The 17975-nt window shown below is 42.7% G+C and overlaps 1 pseudogene; it reads left to right on the forward strand.

Moving 5' to 3' along the window:
- Window positions 1-14874: 14874 nt before the first annotated feature.
- Window positions 14875-15732, forward strand: LOC144218625 (microtubule-associated protein RP/EB family member 2 pseudogene; annotated as a pseudogene).
- The last annotated feature ends 2243 nt before the right edge of the window (window positions 15733-17975 follow it).

A 17975-nucleotide genomic window follows, 5' to 3' on the forward strand; every position in this document is an offset into this window, starting at 1 on the left:
TAGAGGAAAGCAGACACACTGGTTATAATTATTTTAGACAACAGATATCAACTGGGCCTGTCCCCAGTTACCCATGGAAGTGATTGGATGAATGAGCTTTAACCAAGAACCCACTTTGTGTTAGCGGCTGTGTCAGGCCTTTTCATTTCTGCCATCATGTGTAACACTCACCAAAGGCTTGTGAGGACAATAGAGGAACTTTCCTAATGCCCTGTGTAAGGAATTAACACAATGGGGACCTCAACTTCTAGTACCCCAAATCCAAAGCTTGGATTTGGGATTTCAGAAGTTCACAGTAATCCAGTTGGGGGCAAAGGCAGGATCCTTTATGATTCATGAACATATGTGAAGACACAAGTACATATGTGAAGAAAACTAATATATTTATTGGGAGGAAAAATAACAAACCAGGTCTTTATTACATGTGTCACCTAGCCCACTTTCTATGAATAAGTCAAATGGGGGGAAAAGAGGGAAAACTGATTCCTGGACCACTTTTAAGTTAAGTACTCCACTCAGCAGACCTAAGTACCCAGTTGTACTGCATGATATGTCCAGATTCCTTCCTCAAGGGAATGCCTGCAGCAGAGAGGAGCTCAGTTATGACATATCTCGTGACTTTCCCTAATCTGCCTCATCCTAATCTGTTCTCAGGATATTAAAAAATAATAATCAGGGAGCATCCAGAGGCCAAGAATATCAAATCCGGCTTCCTCCAAGCTCTGCTTTTCTGCTAGAACTGGCTCAGAAACTGCAGGACTCAATATCCTCTTCCCCCACCCCCAACTAGGGCCAGGAACGAGCTGGACAGGCTGGGACAGGCTTTTGGAAGGAGGAGAGAGGCTGATCTTCGAAAACAGAATGTACTCAAAGCAGTTCTTGGAAAGTCAAAGGAGGTTAAAACTGCAGTCGGCATCATTTTCCCCCTGGTGGAGTTAATGACCTTTCTCACTGACAATTCATGGGCTGGATGTGAACATCTGTCCCACAGTGGGAAAGAGATAAATAAATATCTGAATTAATAACTGGGACCAGAAGCAAATGATCATGAGTCCTGCACTGTTTCTTTGTTGGTTTATGTCACATTTGTTCATCAATCCAACCAGGTGTCAATTTTTCAGTTTCTACCATGTGTTGCTGCTCTTTCAGAAATGATAGTCTGGAGAGTGAGGGTAGAGGATGATGATGTTAAATGAGCAAATATGTAACGTGCAATGTATTTATTGACAGAAGAGAATGCTATGGGAGTGCCTAGTAGGGACTTCCAACCTAATCCAAGGTCAAGGGACATTTCTTAGGGGAAGTTACATACCAGTTGACATTCATGGGTTTCATAGGAGTGGATCAGTGCAAGAGAAAGTGACTCGGGAAGGGAGAGAGCTCATGGACTGGGAGCAAGAGAACATGGCTCACTTGAGAAAGTGTAAAGAGCTCAATAAAATTTATCCAAGAGATACAGGAGTGCTGATTCATAGGGGCACATGTACCTCAATGTTTATAACAGCACTTTCAACAATAGCAAAATTATGGAAAAAGCCTAAATGTCCATCAACTGATGAATGGGTAAAGAAATGTGGTTTGTATATACAATGAAATACTATTTGGCAATGAAAAAGAATGAAATCATGTCATTTGCAGCAATGTGAATGGAATTGGAAGGCATTATGCTGAATGAAATAAGTCAGTCAGAGAAGGACAGATATCACATGTTTTCACTCATATGTGGATCTTGAGAAACTTAACAGAAGACCAATGGGGAAGGGAAGGGGAAAAAAGAGTTACAGAGAGGGAGGGAGGCAAACAATAAGAGACTCTTAAATACAGAGAACAAACTGAGGGTGGATGGGGGGTGGGGGAGAGGGGAAATGGGTGATCGGCTTTGAGGGGGGCCCTTGTTGGGATGAGAACTGGGTGTTGTATGTAAGCGATGAACCACAAGAATCGACCCCCAAAACCAAGAGCACACTTTATACACAGCATGTTAGCCAATTTGACAATAAATTATATTTAAAAGAATAAATAAATGAAGTGAAGAGATTGGACTAACCATGGGTTCTCAACCTGGGGTTTAGCAGATCAGAGAATGTGGAGAAAAACATTTCCTCTTCATTTTCAATGATTTCTAACAAAAGTGTTTCCTTCAACTACAAACGTAAGTATCAAACCACAATCCTGTTAGCAGGACCTGTGACTTGTCACTAATAGAAATCACAAATACATTTATATCACATGACTGTCATTGCAGGTATCAAAATATTGTTTATGCTCTTGCTACTTCAAAATCATGGTACCTATTGGACTTTTGTTAGATCTTGTATTTAGTAGATTAAATGAAGAAGTATATTTAAAAAAAAAAAACCTGTATCCTGAAGAATAAGGCGGCAGGAGAATGGAAAGAAATGCCAATGGATAAGCTTCCACTTTTCTTTTCTTACCATCATAGACATGGGCACTAGTCCTCTTAGAAATGGGCAAATATAAATCCAGAGGAAGAAGTCGACTTGCTCAACGGCATAATTTTTTCAAATTGGAAGAATACACAAACCTGACTTCAGTTCCCTGATCTAAGTCTGGTGTTCTTATGGTCTGGTTGTTTTCCCTTTTTTAGAATAGTTGAAACCATAAAAAACTTTTGACTTAACATTCTTGGGCTAGAGACATATTAAAAATTGGGCGCTTGAAGCTTATTGAAAGTCAAGCTAAAAGACCTTAACTTCTTATATCCACAATCTTTGATTGTTTTCACAGGGTGTTGACTTAGTGAATAATTTGGAAGTGTTTATATTAAATAAATACATCTTTTACTCTTTTCACAATTGGTTAGACTCTCATTGTTTGCTGACACCTCTGGCCAAGATACTCCATGCACAAAACCGAAGTGGGGGGGTGGGGGCGGGAGGGGGCACAGGCAGACTGAGAGAGAGAAACAGAGAGGGATAGAGGGAAAGAGAGAGAGGAAGAGAGAGGGAGAGACTAGAAGAGAGAGGAAGAAAGAGAGATAGAGAGAGGGAGAGAAGTGGGAGGTGGGAGAGAGTATATCCCCAGAAGAATAGAGGATGTTGTACACAGTCAAAAAATTTTAAAATGTCCATTGCATATACCTTGAAGGATAGTGAGAGAGTAAAGAGAGACAGGGTGAGGGCCAGTTAGCCCAAGATGCAGGGAAAAGTAGAGGTTAGTCATGGGAAAAGGCCAGTGGTCCAGTTTTGCTGGACCAAAAGGAACATATAAGAAAGTAGTAGAAAAGCAGTCTAGAAGTGTAGCTTAGGTGTAGACTGCTGGACTCTGAATGCCAGTCTGTTTGGTGGACAGTTGGGGAGTAGAGGGACTCACACTGGAGCCTCAGGTGGCAGTCAGGCTGCATTGCCTGTGCTGTGTTGCCCAGCCCCTTGTAGAACTGAGCCCCAATTCCCTAGGTGCTGGACCCGGAGAGGATACAGTCAACCCCTAGGAATTGCTTCACCCCAGGCCACACCCCTCCTCAGGGCCTGGTACCCTTGACCCATGGGGATCAGCTCTGCAGGACTTTCCCAGGTCCTGAGCTCCACACAGGGTCCACTGAGGCCTTTGTCACAACTGTTCCAGAGCCCAAGTTCTCCTACCCCATTCTACACCCTTCACTCCCCCCAGGTGTTGAGCCTGGGTGTGCCCCACAGTGACCTGCCTCCCCACCACCTGAGCCTGTCTCCTGGGGAACCACATCTGCTATGAAAGGATGAGCAGCACAGGGAGACCATAAACCAGGATTCTGATTAGTACTCTTTAAATGATGAAGCTGGGAACACCTGGATGCCTCAGTCGGTTAAGCTTCCAAATTCGGCTCAGCTCATGATCTCGTGGTTCATGAGTTCAAGTCCCACATCAGGCTCCTTGCTGACAGCTCAGAAACTAGAGCCTGCTTCAGATTCTGTGTGTGTGTCTCTCTCTGCTCTTCCTCTGTTCACACTCTGTCTCTCTCTTTCTCTCAAAAATAAATACACATCTAAAAAGAATGATGACGGCTCTACACTGGAGGTATCACGGAGCATGGAAGAGAGAGGACGGGGGTGGGGTGGGTAACTGGGGACCTTTATCTCATCCCTCTCTCTTATCTGTAACCCCCAAGAAGCCTCTATTACTTTTCTCCAACTTCTCACCAACAACCTCATAAGTCACTTTTTTTTTTCTAGAGACTTGGAGGCATAGGTTTCAAATTGGCAACCTATCAAAAGAACCCTGGAAACATTCAAAAACTATTGTTCTGTGCCCCCACTCCCAGAAATTCTGATTCTGTATTCTCTGGGGAGAGCTCCAGAAAAATAAAATATATACCCCTTCTTAATTTCCAAAACACTCTTTCAAATGCATTTTTTTATTTGATTCACACACACATACACACACAGGTGTAATTATTATTATCTCCATTTAACGAATGAGGAAATTGGTACTGAGAGAAGTTTAGCAACTTGCCTTAGGCTCCCAGCTAAGTAAAGAGACAGAATCAAGATTAAAGACAAGATCTGACAGCCTCCTGATGTTCTTTCCATTTCACCGCCTGGCCTCTTCCAGCTCTGGGAGGCCAGAATTCTCAAGGCCTGTCCTTGCGTGTGCTCGTTCCATTCTCCATAACTTCACTGAAGCTCTTCCCCCAACCTACCCCAGTCCTGTCCATAATGCAGACCAAGACCAGCATGAGGAATTTATAAAGTCATTAAAAATACTGTTACACAAGGCACATCCAAAGCTGGGAACATCCATGGGGAGCTTCCCATGCAATGCTCACAAAGTGTCCTTAGGTAACTTCGAACCCCAGAGAATGTTCCTGATCCATACATAGCTTCTATCACATCCCCCAGCCCTTGATCATGCTCAGTTCTTTAGTTGGATCTTTAAAAATATGTCTTTTTTGTCTTATTTGCCCAACTAGATTTCAGGGCAAAGGTACAAGCTTCCAACTCAATTTAACAGACCTAACCAACTTTTTTGACCCTTTTCGTGTATCAGATACTGGACTAGTAAACTTGTAAAACATGGGTGAATATGATACAGCCCCTGCCCTGAAAGTGTTTATAATCTCTCCATTTCATTTACAGCTAGTCATCCATCTCATAAACATAAATTTATTTGTATGAACAGTGTTACATGGATACGGAGGAGGGAGTGGGTAAAGTAAGTTATGAGGGTTTCTCAGAAAAGGAACTATTTGAGCAGAGCCTTGACAGTTAATTGGAAAAGTAATCAGTGAGCCTTAAATTCATGCCTTAAAAGGAAGACTTCTTAAGGATGTCTCTGTGTTCCAACTGAGGGGCAGAGTTTCATTATATGATTCAATGATATTTATTGGATACCAATAATCCTAGGAGTTTCTATTTACACGTCCCTCTTTCTCATCACCACCACCCCCCCACATTCAATCCCTCAGCCAACCCAAACTCTTCTACCCTTCAAGTATCTTTCCAACCATCCACTTCTCTCTATCTCCATTACCAGCACTCCTCATTAAGACTTTGTCAATAGCCTACTAACTGGTCTCTTCATCCAGTATCCACTCCCGCTAACCAAGAGCCATTTTCTACTTGGCAATTAGATATTTATTTTGAATACGTAAATATGAATTGTATCTCCCCACTCTGCTTCCCAAGACTCTTAGGATAAAAGGCAACATTTTAACTTGGCCCTACAAGGGCCTACACATTTTAGTCCTTATTTTTCTAGCCTCATGTGGAACTTTACTTCATGTCCTCTGTATGATCTAGCCACATTAACCTTCTTTCATGTTCCCCTCTGCCACATGTCCTTCGCACATGCTCTTCCCTCAGCTGAAGATGCCCCACCCCATACTCACCTCTCTCTTTTCTCCTTAACTCAGACTCTTCCTTCTGGACCCAGCAAAATACCATTTTGTTGAGGAAACCTCCCCTGACTTCCCCTTACCATGTCTACAGCCCCAGTCCTCTCAGGCATGATGGAGCCTTCTCCTCCTACTTTGCAGCATTTATCACAGTTATAATTTTACATTTATTTGGCTTTTAAAAATTGGAGTCCATCCTTCCACCCTTAATGTATTAACTTCTACAAGGCCAAGGACCGTGGCTGGCTTTGCATACTCTTGGATCCCCAGAACCCAGCTGGTGAAGTGTGAATCAATGACTGAAGGAATGAACTGACACATGTCTGACTTGTTAGGTTCTGGGAATTACAAAGGTGAGCATTACAGACCCAGCTTCTGCTAGTGTGAAGCTTCTAGTCTTGTACTGATTAAGCATAAGAGATTGAAAAGTCAGGGTGTGGTTGTTTGGAATTTGGACAAGCTCTCTGTGACTCTTCCCTGACCCCATCTCACACTTCTTGTGCTGGAGATTTCAGGATCTGGGTTAGAAGTTGAAACTGCAGCTGGGTCTAGAGTTGTTTAATTCGTTTTTGAACATTCGCTATAAGACATTGATGCCAGGATTCAGAAAGAACGTGCCCCTTTATATCCAGAAAGATTCTGTAAAGGTTGGAGATGCATTTTTTTTCCTTGTGGCCCCATATCCATTTTTCCTTCTTGCTAGAGCTTCTCAGCTTTTGGGTGGGGAGTCACCTCTCCTCCCTTCTGCTCACTCATGTCAAGATTATTAAGTGATGGGTTCATGGGCCAATTAAACCAATGAGACTCCCCGTTAGAATGTAACTGGTTTTCCTAATCAGGACACTCCAGGGAAGTGGTATATGGATCCCTGGAACTTCCCATGGGCCTTTCCTTTTGGAATCATTCTATGAGACTTCGAATAATTCTCTTTCTTCTTCAGTAGGTTCTGTTGCTTGCACCCAACCCTCTTCAGTCACAATCCCACTAAAGCAGAAATGGGCGAACTACGGCTTGCAGACCAAATCAAGCCACTGCCTATTTTAGTATATAAACTGTGACTGAAGCACAGCCACAGCCATTCGTTTACGTAACATCTGTTGCTGCTTTCATGCTACAAATGCAAGGTGGAGTGCTGTGACAGAAACTCAATGATCCACAAAATTGAAAATATTGATAGGAAACATTTGCCAGCCCCTACACTAGGGTACAAATCCCTATACTCTAATTAGAGTAATTGATTAACTTCTCAATGTATCTAGGATAGTACCAGATATGTACTATACCCGGAAGAATTGAGAAAACAGTTGACTCAAATCAGCTTCTGTAGGGCTTAGGTTTTGTATAAAACCTTGGCCAAGAAAGGGTGCTTGAACCTGAGGAAGACTAAATATTCTACCAGTTGTTTTCTGATCTAATTTTCTAGGGTCCTCTGATTCTCCAGGCTGGCTCTTTATTATACTGAAGTGGAGGATGCTGTTGGGAGTTGACCAAAGAACTGATGCTAGACCCAAACATTCTAAATCCCTCTGAGCTTTGGAAAAGTTCTTTATCATTGCTGTGCCTCGTCTCCCTCTTTTACACAATGAGGAGCTCCAAAATTCTTTTCTCAAATTCTGTACTTCCTCTAAAGGAAGGTAAAGGCGACCTGCTATATACGTAACAGTCAGGGGAACAATTATGAAATCGACCTTGAAAGAAAGGGGGCAGTATATACCATGGGGAACAGCAAGAACTAATGTGTGCTTGTGTGCCAAGTTAGGTGTGTGTGTGTGTGTGTGTGTGTGTGTCTTAAGGAGCAACCAACATATGCCTTCATTTGAATACTGTCTTGTCTGGAGTCAATGGGAAAAACCAGAAGGCCTGCAATTCTCATTTAAGTCCCCAACTTAAATCTGTGGCAAATAGCCTATTAGTGGGAAATTTTGGGACAGTCCCTAAGCAAAGTTTGTTTTGCTTTTTACTCTCAGACTTGCTCCAAAATCTCAGGTGAAATTACACCCTAGAAAGTGCCTACTTAAATTCCTTTAACAAGCAATCCCCTCTCAGCAGACACAAGTTTGGGCCTGTCCACTCACCTCAAACAGACCATCCACCTGAATTGTTTGCAACGGCCTCAGGCTACAGGTAGTTTAAAGTGCCACTATCAGATTGCCTCTCAATCTTCTCCTCTAGACTAAATAGTCTTGATTTTTGTCAGCAGCTTTTCATATTCTAGGGCTCCCTTATTAACTATGTTTGCACAGAGCTGGATTTTCATCTTACTCCCTGCAGCGCTGGTTTTGCCCCTGTTAGGAGCTCAGGGGCCAGACCTGGGGCTTGCTGGCTCCAGGCCCCCTTTTGGCCCTTTAAAAATGTTCCGGATGATCGTGTGTTAAGAGCTAATGACAATTGTCTGCCCAGAATGCTCAAGCATAAACTTGCATCGAGTCAGGGGGATTGATGAAATCAGCCTCAAAATCCAGAACATCTATCCTATAATTAAGATCCACTAATATATGGACAAACAGGTCAGCAAGACCTACTTACAGTCTCCACAAATTAAAGGGCTTCAGAGAAAATATTCCTTTCTTCCAGAGAGTGATTTTTTAAGGAGCACATTAAATAAACACTTATTGAGCATCTATGTTATGACAGGCACTGTGCTGGCTCCTGGGATACACCAGCAAGTACGAGGTGTGGGGCCCCCGTCCTGACAGAGCCAACCAGCCATGGGAGGGCATTGGAAAGGGAACATCTCACAGAAAAGTCTACAGGGAGTTATCATGAAGAAAGTAAGCGCTGTGGCTGGAAAAACATGAAGGCCTCTAACTCAGAGTTGGATAGAGCATTGGTGAAGGAGCCTTGCTCAAGGACCTGAAACAATTTCCACTTGGGTGGCTCACAGAACATAAAGGCAGTGTTGAGAACAAAGTCCACAGAAAATGGCAGATCAAAGTAGGCAGGACCTTGCAAGCCAGGTAAGAAAATGAAAGTGCCCTAGAATGGTAGCTCTTAACCAGGGGACATTTGCCAATGTCCCTTCAGACATTTTGGGTTGTCACACTCAAGAGGTGCTACTGGTGTCTAATGGGTAGAGGCCAGTGATGCTGCTAAACATTCCACAGTGCACAGGACACTGCAACAATACGTTGTTATTGGGTCCAAAATGTCGATAATACAGAGAAGTCCTGCTCCACAGCAGGAGGAATGACTAAGAAGAGAGGACCACCACTGGAGTTATGTTTTATAACTTCCACTCCAGACACGGAGAGGTGGTCCTGGTGTCCTGCAGCAAACATGAGTGAGGAGAAATAATTTATGCAGCTCACTGATAAAAGATGAGTTATGAGAAAACCCCCTTCTGCTAGGGGCCCGGCCACAGAAACACATCTCGCTTTGCAACACAGAATAAAAAGGCCACCGTGGGGGTTTTTAGGCACCACCCTTCCTTGACTAGTGAGGGATGGAAAACTGAAAAGCAAATGTAGTGAAATAACTATTTTCATTTGCACGTTTGTATATCTCACTCTTTTGTGGTCCTTAAGCTACTGGCATATAAATTAAAAGGTTCTGGATGGAAGTGTTAGCTGACTTTGACATAAAGTGGTAGGACTGAGATATTTTCGACACACCCGCACACACACATACACACACAGAGGGCACGATCCTAGGTATTTTGGGGAGCATGTTTTGCATTCTTGGTGACAGGTGGGGTCCTATAAATGAAGACAGTGACAGCTGCTTAGCATGATAATGTGTTCCATATTGTCAGACCAATTTGGAAAGACGGAGTATCTATTATGAAGACCGCTGTAATATATATGGAAAGCATCTTCGCACAGGGGAAAACACAGTGATTCTTACCCACCTCCTCCCTGCTCCCTCCCAGTGGCTTGATGGAGCATCTAATAATAGCTGGTATTTATTGAACAGTTGCCATTGACCAGGCCCTGTGCTAAGCACTTTATGTATGCTTTCTCACATGATTGTCACAATCCTGTAAAGTAGGTACTTTTCTTCCAATGTTGTACTGAAGGTACTGAGGCTTGGAGAAGTTAATAGCAATTTGTCCTAAGTTGAGAAGGTGGGAGAATGCAGAGTCTAGATTTCAATCCAGGAATGAAGTTTTGGCCCCAAGAGTGTACTCTTCTGGTCAACAGCAATGAGTGATTTCAAGAGGCCATCTGGAGTGGGCTGCTCCTCTGAGCATCTGCTCCTTGGAGGTAAGGCTGACTATTCATTGAACTCTGGCCATCTTCTTGTTGTTCGAGGAATATTCAGGCCCAGCAGGATCCAGCTGTCTAAGCTGCAGCCACTTCAGGACTACACACACTGCTCCCCCCACAGAACCACCACTATTCTTTCCATAGCATTCTAGTAAAGTGAGTAACTTGGCATCTTTTTCCAGAAATGACTATAACAAAGAGATGGCTGCTGATCTCCCAATACCAGATTGGCAAAGCCCATCACTCTTCTGTGGGTTGTTTTAAAAATATTCAAGTCCCAGGTTCAACTAAGTCAGGAAAAGAAGAAGGGATTCCAGCCAGAGTTGCAGACCCAGGACAGACCACAGAGTCTGCATTTTTGTTCCCCTGTAATAGCCACGGGATGTTTTCTTGTTACTCAATAGATAAGAACTTCTTATCACTCTTGGCACTTACACATGTTTTCCTATTTTTCGTTTGGAAGCATGCATTTCCCTGTTATTGGCCACCCATCCCCAGAGCACAGCCAAATGTCCAAGGCTTTCAAAGAAATGTGCAGTCATCTCTTGGGACTCAATCTCTTCACAAGACATTTCCAAAGGACCCCAAATGACTGGCCTTCCCAAAAACACACACACCATACAAAATAAGATACTTCTTCCTCTGAACCTAAAGCTTATTTTCTCCAATCCTATGGCCTAAGCTTTAGATGGGACCACATAGCATCAAGTCTCCTGTCTCCCAAGAGCCAGCTCACCAGCCATTGAAGAGTTGACTCCCCATTACTAGGAGGCAGGCATAACTGAGGCCTCCATTTAGGCAACTTTTTCCCCTAAGTTCTAGACATGGACTTCACAGTGCCTAGACATACACACATGTTTTCTATTGAAACTGGAGGGAGACCTGAGGAGTTACCTATTTTTCCACTACAGACCATTACGGAGCTCAAAATCCATCACCAGAAATATCCTGCATTGTGACACCAAGATGAATGTCAACAAAGGCCATGTTGTGTCTGCTTCCCCATCTTGGATCTAGTAGGTTATATTTGTCCTAACACGGGTACACACCCTCCGGAAAAGACTGGACTCAGGCCCTGATCCTCAGGAGAACATTGTATGAATTTCCTGTGGCCGTTGTAACAAATTATCACAAACTTGGTGGCTGAAACACCAGAAGTGCATTCTGTTCTAGAAGCCAGAAGTCCAAAATGAATTTTGCTGAGCTGAAATGAAGGCATGTGAAGGCTGCGCTCCCTGCAGAGGCTCTATGGGGAACTGGTTCTCGGCCTTTCTCAGCTTGTGGTGGCTGCTGGCAGTTGGCTGGGGCTGCATCATCCCAACACAGAGGCCAATATCCTCGTCTCTCACCCTGCTTCCACCCATACTGCCTTCTCCTCTGTGGGTGCCAAATCTCTCGTCTACAGAGGACACTTGTGATGCCATTCAGGGCCCAACAGGCAATTCAAAATAATCTCCTTAATGTAATTGCATCTGTGAAGACCCTTTTCCTTAGAAGGTAACCCTGATTAGGGATTAGGATCGGACATCTTTAGGGAACTTTCTTCAGCTGACCACAAACACCTCTGCAGAAAGATGAGGAAGCACAGGCTGATGACCTTTCCAGAAGGGTTTACATCAGAGGTGAAAAAGCTTGTACACATAAATGCATATGAACGCCCCATTGAGGGCTGTGTACTCATTTGACATGTGTCTTATTCAGTAAATCTGTTCAGAATTCCAAACGATCTGTTCTGTAACATCTGAACTGTACTCATCTGACCATCCAACATCAGGCTTCTCAGCCTCTGCACTACGGACACGTGCATTGAGTAACTCTTGGTGGGGAGGGATGGCACCATTCTGTGCACTTACATTGTCTAGCAACATCCAGCAAATAAACATACAGAAAGGCCACTTAAAACTGAATTTTGACTAAATGAAGAAATTTTTTTAGAGTAAGTATGATATGTACAATATTTGGGACATTCTAATGCTTAAAAAAAAAAAAAACCCAAAATCAGAGTTCTTTGTTGATCTCAACTTAATTTTTTTAAGTTTATTATTTATTTTGAGAGAGACAGGGATAGCGTGAGTTGGGGAAGGGCAGAAAGAGAGAGAGAGAGAGAGAGAGAGAGAGAGAATCTCAAGCAGGCTCCCAGCTGCCACCATAGAGCCCAATGTGAGGCTTGAACTCATGAAACCATGACATTATGACCTGAGCTGAAAGCAAGAGTCAGATGCTTAACTGACTGAGCCACCCAGGTGCCCCTGGTTATCTCAACTTTAAATGTAATTGGGTGTCCCGTGTTTTATCTGTCAATTCCACAAGAGGGGTCAGTAACCCACACCCACCCATGCTCCCAATTACAATGAACAGTAATGTCTCCAAACATTGCCAAATGTTTCTTGGGAGAAAAATCACCCTTGGTTGAGAATCACTGATGTACTTTAAAAAAAAACTTATAAAATAGGAAAGACAGAAAAACATGTGGAACTGTTTTAAGTACATGCAAGCAAGCTGGTGGTTTTTGCTACTTATCGGCAAAGCTACCAGACCCTTGAACCATAGGCTGAATGGACAGTAGCATGGCTCTGGGAGGAGACGCGTGTCACCGTGATGGAGACATGGTTTGGGGAAGATGGCCTCCTGGGAATAATCCTACCTGGCCCTCTCCCTTTTCAAGCCTTCGAGCCTCAGGCTGAGCAGCAAGACTGGGCATGATCTCCCATCCCCCATTCACCCTCTAATTTATTTTAATTATTCTCCTTTTCCCTCTGAGTCCTCAGGCTTTGCTTAGGAGCAAGTGGCTCTCACATCCACGTGGCTAAATTTGAAGGCTCCAGGAGACGGTTGTCTGGCAGAGCCGGACTGTGAGGTCCCCCCACTAAGACTTTTGATTTTGAACATGTCCCTACTGGTAGAAAATACTAAACAAAAGAGGGGCTGAATGAGTGTGTGCCTGATTGTCTCTCCCCCTTTCCTTTCCTGTATCCTCAGTCTCGGTCTCCCTGTCCCCAGTGGATACTTGGCACTTGGCATTCAGAACATCCATGCCTCACCCAGGCTTTCTATACTGATGGCCAGGGATCTCCCTCCGGGCCACTCTAGCCCACCAGCTGCCTCTGCACTGTATCAAATTTGGCTCTGAACAGGTCTCTCCTAATATAAGCCTGGTGCCCACACAGATAGCAATCGGGTGCACATATTGTGTGTCTTTAAAAACAAAGCCACGTGTATTTATAGACCCATATCAATGACAGATCTATATGGAGAGATAATGGGGGTTTTACAGACCACCCCCCCCCGAAAAAGGTGAGACTTTGAAGCTTCTGACCTAAATTGAAATGAAATACCAAATAATAGTCAGCAACAAATCCCTTAATGAGGAAGGACTGTTATCTAGCCCAGGACTGGTGGAGTCTAAATGGGAGATTTGTTTGTGAGGGGTCAGACCCTGGCAAGAGAGAAACAGGGTAGGTTCTGTTCCAGAGTCATCTGCTGAAGGAGGAGTATTTCATCGATTTGCTGCTGTGCTTCTGGTTGCTTGGAGTCGTTAACATCATCTTCAAAGGGTTTGTATTAACCAGCTACACAGGGCCTACTAGAGCAGTCCAAAAACAAAGTCACCGTTTGGGAAGAGTTCTTAAGAATGAATGAATGAATTCAGTGAAACATTTGTTGCTGCTAGAAGTCAGAGTCTAGGACAAAAATGCCTATGCAGGAAAATACAGGCAACATGAAGAGTAACGCAGGAAGGAAGAATAGGTCCCAGGATGGTGGCCTCAGCTACTGTCCACCTAGCCTGGGAGATAGGGCCAATTTTGTTTTTAGGGTGGGTTGGGGTGTGTGTATAATCAGGCCAATCATAAGGACGGCGACAGTGACTTACAAACAGGGCAGACACTAAGTGGAAGGCGCCACCTTTGCTGAGGTCCAGCCACCATACTCCATGCGCTCCAACTCCAGCAACTCCATGGGTCACCTCTCGTGCCTGCCATTTACGAGGAGAATCACATTCCACTAGTTTGAGACTGTCTGTCCTCTACATGCTCACATCCTCGGGATAAACCTTTGAGTCGTATGTAAAGAAATAGATATAAATAAATCAGTAATACAGTGTTGTCAGTGTTTTACATTAGATCCTCAGGCCTCGTTCATGTTAGAGCTAAAAGTCTGTACCCTTTTCTTTTTTACTGAGGCAAAATTTACATGTGATGAAATATGCAGATCTTCATTATACAGTGCAATGAGTTTTGGCTAATGTGTGTACCAATGTAACTGTCACCTCTGTCAAGATACAGGACGTTTCTATCAACCTGGAAAAGTCCCAGGGGGCCAGGGGTATGCTGGAGTCAACGTCTGCCCAGACGATTGAGCGCATCTCATCCCCAAAATCATGTTGTTCGTTTCACAATGGCCATGGTGGGAAATCAGCAAACCCTCCAAACCAGGGATTTTCTCCCCAGTGAGCCAGGTTACCAGAACACCATTGTTCATGCCCCTTGGGCCAGCCAATGCCCTGTGCCCACAGAGGCAGATCCCCACAGGCTTACTTTTGCTTGTTCTTAAAACTCAGGAGAATGAAATCGCATTTTGTATCTTGCTTTTTTCCATCAACATGGTGTCTGTGTGATTCACCAGTGTTGTGATTTATCAGTAGTTTGTTCCTTTTTTATTGCTGAGTACTAGTCCACTGTACAAATAAGCTGCATTTTATCTCCTTTCTTGTTGAAGGAGACTGGTTTGGTTCTCATTTTGGACTTATGTTTATATAAGCATATACACTGTTCATATATACATATATACTCTTCTCTCTCTCTCTGCCTCTATGTGTGTGTGTGTGTGTGTGTCCAGTTCATGGACATGCTCTTTCCAGGATGCATTAGTTTGAAGAAGGTATAATTTCAAGCAAAGTTGGAGCATGAGTAATATTCACAATTTTAGATTTCTGCAAGCATCGTTTAAGCGAATGAATGTTGATAAGGTGATCCCAGTGGAGAAGCTGGTGAAGGGGCGTTTCCAGGAAAACCTGTATTTCATTCAGTGTTTTAAGAAATTCTATGATGCTAACTACGATGGGAAGGAGTACGATCCTGTAGAAGCACGGCAGGGGCAAGATGCGATCCCTCCCCCTGACCCTGGCGAACAGATCTTCAACCTGCCGAAAAAGTCTCACCATGCAAACTCCCCCACCGCAGGTGCGGCTAAATCAAGTCCGGCATCTAAGCCAGGATCTACACCTTCTCGTCCCTCATCAGCCAAAAGGGCTCCGGCCAGCAGCTCAGCATCCAAATCTGATAAAGATTTAGAAACACAGGTCATACAGCTTAATGAGCAGGTACATTCATTAAAACTTGCCCTCGAAGGTGTGGAAAAGGAAAGGGATTTCTACTTCGCAAGTTGACAGAGATTGAGCTCCTCTCTCAAGAGCATGGGCAGGAAAACGATGACCTCGTGCAGCGACTAATGGAAGTCCTCTATGCTTCCGATGAACACGAGGGCCGCTCGGACGAGCCGGAGGCAGAGGAACAAGTCCATGACCAGTAGCCGCAGCAGCAGGAGCGTCCTGGCACCTCTCAACTTCGACTTTGCGTGGGAACTTTTCTCCTGGAGAAACATGTGGCCTCAAGCTCAGAAGAAACCAGTTCCCAGTCTGCCGTTAACACCAACGCAGTGTTGCACACGCCAGCCACCGCACACCGTTTCCCCCGTTAGCAGCCGGCCGCGTGGCGGCCCAGCTGAGAGATCATGGGGTCACACATCTTCTACTTCACTTGGCTGCTTGAGATTGACTCTGCTCTTTTCATTTCTTTACAGAACAACTCTCCCCTCCCCCTCCCCCAACACCCCCTTTATATCCTGGTGTGAAACAATGGTAATTTGATATATGGTATTTATATTGGCATTTCTCAACCCATTGTCACTAGATGTCACACATTCGTAGTGCTTTGATGTTTGCAAGTCTAACCTCTGAACATAAATTTGGTCAAATAATAAATTGGAGCAAAGCGAAAGAAAAAAAAATAGAGAGAGAGAGAGAGAGAGAGAGATGGGTTGTTTTTGTTTGGTTGGTTGGTTTTTGGTGTTATGTCTGACAGAATTTTGAGTATTTGATAAAATTCTCAAGCAAGATGATCCAGGCCTGAAGTTATCTCTTTGGGAAAGTTTCTGATAATAAATTAAAATCTTTAAGAGATATAAGGCCATTCAGATTTTTCTAATACATTTTGTGGTTGTTTTGATAAGTTGTGTTCGTCAATGAATGTATCCACTTTCTTCTAAGTTTTGAATTTATTGGCCTAATGTTTGCTTTTCATAATATTTCCTTATTATCCATTTAATATCGTAGGATTTTTAACAGTATCTTCTTTTTTATTCCTGATATTTTCTAATTTGTTACTTTCTCCATCCCTGTCTTCTTCCTAGTCAGTTTCACCAGAGGTTAATTAGACCCATTTTATTCATATTTTCAAAGATATTTTATTTCTTCTATTTTATTGAGGTTTACTGTCCCTAGCTTCCTGAGATGGAAAGCTAGATCACTGATTTTGAAACTTTTTTTCCTTAATGTAAGCATTTAATGGTGTAAATTTCCTGCTAAGTATGCTACATCTCATAAACTTTTATATTTTGTATTTTAATTCAAAATATTTTAATTACCCTCATGATTTCTTTTTTCATTCATGGATTCTTTAGTAATGTGTTGTTTTATTTCTATAAAATTTTGAAACTTTTGGCATCATATGATTTCTAATTTCATTATACTGATCCCAGAGAACATGTACTCACGACTCTAATTTTTCTAACTTTAAAGAGGCTGACATTCTTGCCCAATGTTTGGCCTACCTCGGTAAATGTTCCCTGTGCACCAGAAAAGAATATGTGTTCTACTGTTGTTGGATGAAATATTTTATAAACAGCAGTTAAGGTCATATTTGTTGATGGTGTAATTTAGATCTGCAATATTCATGCTGACTTTCTGTCTAGTTGATTTATCAATTAATGAAAGAAGTGTGTTAAAAATCTCAAACTCAAACTACTGATTTATCTGCTTCTCCCTTTAATTGTCACTTTTTGCTTCTTGTATTTTAAAGCTCTGTTACTAGGTACATATGTGTTTAGAATTGCTTTATCTTTCTGGGGAACTGACTCTTTTATCTTATTGAAACACCTCCCTTTATCTTTGCCAATCCTCCTGCATTAAAGTGTACTTTCTCTAGCATGAATGTAACTGCACCATCTCTTTGTGCTTACTCTTCACATGATAATTCACCCCATTGTTTCACTTTCAGCTCATCTATGTCTTTATATTTAAAGTGCATCTCTTGCTTTCTGACAATCTTGCCTTCTAACTGGAGTATTTAGTTCATTTACAATTTAATATAATTTTATTTAAGTGTAATTCTATCATCTTCTTATTTATTAAATATTTCTCCCATCATTTTTTCCTCCTCTTCCATTCCTCTTTTCCTTCCTTCTTTTGAGGAGGAATATTAATTGAACAATATTCAATTATAAAGTTCAATAATTAAATATTAATTGAAATTTTTGGTATTCCTTTTTGTCTTCTATTGGCTTTTTAGCTATACTTCTTTCTATTTTTTAAAGTTTATTTATTTATTTTGAGAGAGAGAGTGTGAGCAAGGGAGGGGCAGAGAGAGAGGGAAAGAGAGAATCTCAAGAAGGCTCTGTGCTGTCAGCATGGAGCTGGACACAGGGCTTAAATCCACAAACTGTAAGATCATGACCTGAGCCTAAACAAGAGTCAGACCCAGGCCCCTATTTCTTTGTATTTTTATTTAGTGGTTCCTCCAAGAATTTCAATATGAGATGTTAACTTATCACAGAGTATCTAGGGTCGATCTTGTACCATTTCACTTCACATAAAATGTGAAAGTCTTACCACTGTAAAATTCCATGTATCCTACCTCTATTTTTTTCTGCAACTTTTGACATCT

Source organism: Crocuta crocuta, unplaced genomic scaffold (genome assembly GCF_008692635.1).
Source record: "Crocuta crocuta isolate KB4526 unplaced genomic scaffold, BGI_CrCroc_1.0 scaffold229, whole genome shotgun sequence".
NCBI lineage: Eukaryota > Metazoa > Chordata > Mammalia > Carnivora > Hyaenidae > Crocuta > Crocuta crocuta.